Source organism: Nuphar pumila, chromosome 15 (assembly GCF_984573655.1).
Source record: "Nuphar pumila chromosome 15, dmNupPumi1.hap1.1, whole genome shotgun sequence".
In the NCBI taxonomy this organism is placed as follows: domain Eukaryota; kingdom Viridiplantae; phylum Streptophyta; class Magnoliopsida; order Nymphaeales; family Nymphaeaceae; genus Nuphar; species Nuphar pumila.
The window spans coordinates 13,359,341-13,365,340 of record NC_143263.1 but is presented as its reverse complement, the minus strand read 5'-3'; the positions used below and the strand labels follow the sequence as shown (position 1 = coordinate 13,365,340).

Below are 6,000 nucleotides of genomic sequence, written 5' to 3'. Positions count from 1 at the left end.
CCACAATAAGATCACAAATCACTACAATAGAGAAACATCAAAGCAAATAAAGAAGTGGAAGTGAAAGAATATCACCTAATCAATAGTGATGACCTTCCCACAATAAAAGCCCATTTTCTCTTGCCCTAATCTTTACAAAACAAGAAGGGAATAAGAAAGAAGATGAAGAACACCAACAATCAAAGCTTTTCTTCTTTCTTTCTTCTCTCCCACTCTCTTTCTCACAATCTTGTGGAAGTCCTACACAAAACAAGAGGAAGAAACCCTCTTCAATCTCTTTCTTTCTCTCTTTTCTTCAAAGAGCAAAACTCAAAAGGACTCCACCAAGCATACCATCCATAGTGCCCTCTTTTCTCCTTTTTCTTTCTTTTTCACCTTTTCAATTTTAGTCCCTCACTTCTTGTTATTTTGCTCATTTTCAAGCCTAAAAAAAAAATGCAAGGTGAAGTGCATCTCTTCACCTTCCTTGGATGAGGTCCTCCACATGGAGGGGACCCAAATCCAACACTCCTCTGACTCTGCTCATCAAAAACCTGCCGTGCATCGTCCACCATTCCGCACTGGGCATAAAAATCCAATAAAGAGCACCCTCAGTACTCACAATTGACATAGCCAGTTCTCAACACAACACAATGTATCATCTTCCCAAAGCATAAATTCTTCAAACCAGCACAGATATTTAAAACAGATCGAAAACTTATCGAATTGAGACTCGCACCAACCCGATGCATCTCAACAACCAATTTCAAGGCTTCAGTTCTAAGTCCCCACTTTGAATACCCAGCAATCATGGTGTTCCAAGACACCACATTTCTACTCAGCATACTATCAAACAGCCTGCGAGCCTTATCCAACTCTCCACTCTGTGAATGCTTAGTTATCAAGACGTTCATGAGAACTACGTCTCCCTCCGACGTTTAATCAACATCACGGCGCTCAGCGATGCTTTTAACAAGTAACGGAGGCTCGCTAATCTTCTGAGACATTTCGTCGAACGCTTGGTGCGCCAACCAACGGGAATCTTGTGCCATTTCGCGGTAATGTTTCCAGCTTCTGAACGACGCCAACTTTGGAGTCATCTCGTACGTACAATCAAGACCCAAGTGATCAAACGAACTGCTGTTCTAGTAGAAAGATAATCGGTTGTGATCAATGCTACTGTCGACCTACATAGGAAGAATCAGTCACCAAAACAAACCATGCACTCTTGTACTGTAGAGAAGTGAGACGAGGAATCAAAGGGCAGATTTCACGGTAGGATGACGCCTCAGAATCAAGACAGCGCTTACGCCGCTGCCATTTGTGCAGGTAAAGAGGTGCTTTAGTGGCCATATGTTGAGTTCTTCACATGGTAACATGCATGGAATTAAAGGTAGCAGAGCAGAGGTCACATCGTGGCGTACTGAAGTAAAAAAATGTGGACAATAATTTTTTTGGAAAACCTTGTTAATTTTACAAGTCACGTCGTGAGTTCTTGATCCTAGGGCGTGTTTGATGGCGCCAATTTTTCTCCTCATCAAACACGTTAAAAGCTTTCCCACACGACTTTTTTACCCTTGTTTTCGAGGAGAATATTCAAACATGCCCTTAAGCTCACACTTCGTTAAGAAATCCTTTTTTTTTTTTACTGCAGCAGTGATATGTGCTGGACCCAAAGAAAACACCATAGTTTTTGCCTTTTGTGCAATGTTAAGAAGCAATAAGCAAATTGATAAAAAGCTGGTCACTTAATTTATTTTTATTTTTTGGTTTATGTTGGACTACTATCGCATACTTAAATCAATTTGTTTAGCAAAAGTTCCAAAAGTAAAACTAATCGGTTAATGTACTATTTAGGTTCAACTTCAAAGTTCAAACCATTATGACTGGTGGGTTTAACCAAATCCAACTCTTAGGTTTAATATGGATTAGGCTTTAGATGAAACTGGATCAAGGGGCAATCACATTGCACATATTTTATGTGCTGCTACACCTGAGCACCCTCCATCTTTCCCATAGCCTGTCATCTGTGGGGCCCAACAGCAGATGGTGGGTGCTCAAGTGCAGCAGCACATTTGAAATGTGTAATGTGATTGCAACTGAACTTTTTCCTGTTTAGATCTACTTATTTTTTAACACACATATCCCTGTGGTTCACACCTATATTATTAGACTCATTGTTTCACCCAATGTTGGCAGTATGGTATCGGCCCTGAATCATTTGCCCAACGATTCAGGTGAATAGGCAGATATCGATTCGCAAGTGAATCATTCTGAATCCATTAAAAAAATAATTAAAAAATATTTTGTATCAATAAACGTGGTAAAACCATTAAAAATAGTTTTAAGCATTTTTTTACATTTATTAAAAAATAGCCGATTCAGGTTTCACCTCTGGATTCATTAAAATCATTTAATCCCATTAGATCCAGCCTAGACGCAATGTCGGCACATCCAAATGTATAAATATTGTTACCAATAGTTTGTCATCCAGATAATGACGGTATGTACTTGTCTATTGCTCATAAATATTTATAAACAATGTTTCTATTTATTATTTTTAACAGTAAAAATGTGTACATTTGACAGCCTAAGGGAAAATCATCCAACGCCTATGGTACATTGGCAAAGACCATTGGTTTGTAAAACCCTTGAGGTGGGCAGGAGTATACCCAGTTTTGATATTGGGGGAATAGTTCAAAGTAGCCCTTAAACTACTATGGGTGCCCAGTTTGGATCACAATTGTCAAAGTTCAGTCCTTGGCATGCCAATTATTTCGTAAAAGGGGATCCATATAACATAAATAGCAGTTGGATTCAGCTTGGAACTAGATCTGGCATGCAGGCAGTACGTGTGTGTGTGTGTGTGTGTGTGTGCATGCACGTATGGGGAAATGGCATAATCTGGATAGGTCCAACATTTTCATCCTACTGCACGCATGTGATGCTATGGTAGAGATGATTATGCTTGTCAACTTGGATTTTATTAACTGGAAAAGATAATCGTGCAAACGTTTTATCACCACAATGAAACAAGACCATATTAACCAAGTGACTCAAAGCAATATGAAGTATTTAAAATGACTGAAAATTTACAAATTACAAGAAATTACAGACACAAATTGGTTAAACTGACATGGATGATCGCAGACCAGAATAGGGAAATTATCAATCTGAACATGAGATTTCTCTGTAATCCCCAAACTTGGTAAGCTACCAACAGAATGATCTGCTTCTCTCTTGCCAAGAGTCTTTTACACTTAAAGACAGAATGCTAAAAGCAAGTTGCCTGACTAATGCATGAGACCAGCATTCAGGGCTTCGAGGGCGAAGGCGATGTTGGAGGTTTAAAATCTGGATACTGTAAAAGAAGAAATAAACATATAGCAAGCATGACATAATGAAGATATACAAACTTCAGTTATGACAAATTGAGAAAAGAGAAAAAGTCATTACATAACAAGCTTTAGAAGGGCATCTTCTGACAAGCAATATAAGAAATGATTAAACACATGCACTTCATACTAATGAGAGCCTCTAATTTTCCCATCATCTATGTCATTAAACTGCTACCTAATTCCAGCTATAAGCCAATAAGCTGACGTCATTCCAATAATTTCTCACTGAAAGCCTTTTTTTAATAGATGTCAAGAAAGCTGATAGTATGATTCCCCAGTCATGGTGGTAAAAAGGACCCCTCCCAGTAATGAAATCATAACCAAAAGAACACTCACAATACCACTAAGAGCATACAAGAAAGTGCTTAAGCACAAACCCACAAAGACAAATCACTAGCCACAAATGGGCAAACACCAACCACTAAGGCACACTCACAATGATTCACAATAGCACACGAGAGCACAAATAATATAAAAAGTAATATTTTATTCACTGTTAATTGCTTAAGAAAAGCTCACAAAAAAATATGGGAGAAATCTCATATATAGAGAGAGCAAAGGGAACAAGAGGGCTACTCTAACTAGCCGTTGGGAGTCCCAACGGCTAGAAAGAAAAGAAAAACAAAAATAAAAAAAAATAAAAATGTACAAAAATGCCCCTAATGGGCATAACCTATTACAATAAAAGAAAAAGACAAAAAATGCCCCTAATGGGCATAACCTATTACAAAAAAAAATCATAGGAATCTTAAGAATATATATATAATGACTATACAATTTAACACTCAAACTTAATGTGTGATAACCGAAAGTTTGCCAAGAAAAGAAATGCAACGAGATGAAGGTAAAGCCTTAGTAAAAAAATCTACCAGCAAACATTTGAAAGTCACATATAGTAACTCAATTGTTCTTCTTAAGTACTCTTCTCTAACACAGTGACAATCAATCTCTATATGCAAGACTTGATCGACTTCTTCTTCGGCAGAGCATTGGTAGTATTTATCTTTCATGTCATTGAACACTCATTTAACTGTTATTTGCTTTTGTTATGAATGATTAACATTGTAAAGAAAGTGAGTTATTGAAACAAGAATAAAGAAAAAAAATTTAGTCATGTTTTCTCTGTGTGAACTATGTACATTTCTCTTTGGGAAGTAATACCAACCGAACTCGTGTTAAAAGTTGTAATCTTATAGACAATCTCATAAACAATCTCATATGTAAATATTCCATCATATGTAATCTTTTATTTTTTAGTTTAGTTACAATAGGATATCCAGTTAATAGGTAGTTTAGTTTTTTACTTTTTTCTTTTTGGACTGATTTGAGCTTATGCTTTTTGACCAAGTCAAAAAGCAAAAGCTAACTAGACAACCTTAGACTTTTGCTTTTTGACTAAGTCAAAAAACAAAGTCCAAGAGAGAGTCGTTGGACCCTCCAACGGCTTTATTAGAGCCGTTGGAGAGTCCAACGACTCTCTCTAGCCTCCTTATTACTTGTATAAATATGGGGCAATACCCCATGCTTTTGTATTCACTTTGGATGTGGGTTTTCCCCACTTGAATGAGATATTTTCATTTTTTCTCTCTTGATGTGTGTACTTTTTTTTTAGTATTTTTTGTGAGTGTATTGAATGAACCCTTGTGTTCATTGAAGAGATCTTTTGTGAGTTTGCTTTTGAAGTTCCGTTTGAAGCTCTATTTCCTTACAACTCGGACTCCCGAGGTCCCAGATCGGGGTGTTACATTTACCTAAATTTATTCTAACATCAATGCAGTCATCTAAAAGTATCTAGTTTCTTCTCATAAAACGTGTATAATTTGATGTGTGTGTGTACAACTTCCATATAGACAACCATACGCTGGGATGCAGAGCACAAATTGACAAGAGATCCCAATCCAAGCCAACATGTCAGGATTTAATAAACAGCAAAGACATCATTAGTAGAAGTCAATATAATCATCTATCCATCCTATGGCATCCTCGTCAAGCATACATTTATGTTTCTTTGTTGATCCAAATTAAGAGCAGAGAAATTTCCTTCTCCAGTCCACCACCACTGTACCTCAAGAATAATTAAATAACAATCGAGAAAATAGGTCAATAATATTGGAGAAGACAAAGTCAGTTGACATATTTCAATTTTATTAAGCCTCAAAATTTGTTCATTATATATAGAAAAACTCTACTAGTCTAAGTGTGATGTTCTCTTTCCGAATTAAGATGAAAGTTCCTTAATTAGAGAACGACCATTCTATGAGTGAAAAATGGGAGTACTTACAAAATCAGGTAAGTGCTTGTCTTACGATGTAATTAAGTAAATATTTGCATAAACAACTCAGTTACATGAACTTTGCTTTTCGGATCAATTTTATGCTCTACTTTGATAGAGATATAGCTGTAATGAAAAGAGGCGGAAGCACCAATAGGGCAAAAAGTCACTCTTTAAGAGTGACTACTAGAGCCAAGAACACAAACACCAAATGTGCACACACAAAACTCTCAAATATAGAAAATGACTTAAAGTCATAAGTTGGATTTATTGAAGAAAGGAAGAGAAGGGTGTAAAAACCCATGCTTATAAGGGGAGAATACCTCCTCTATTTATAGAGGAGGGAGGCTC

The 6,000-nt window shown here is 36.8% G+C and overlaps 1 pseudogene across 1 annotated transcript in view; it reads right to left on the bottom strand.

The window, feature by feature from the left end:
* Positions 1-2,944: 2,944 nt before the first annotated feature.
* Positions 2,945-6,000, bottom strand: part of LOC149814556 (uncharacterized) — an 87,408-nt pseudogene continuing 84,352 nt past the window's right edge. The window contains exon 17 of the transcript XR_016428120.1: positions 2,945-3,340. The product of XR_016428120.1 is annotated as an uncharacterized LOC149814556 (transcript). The remainder of the gene's footprint in view (positions 3,341-6,000) is intronic.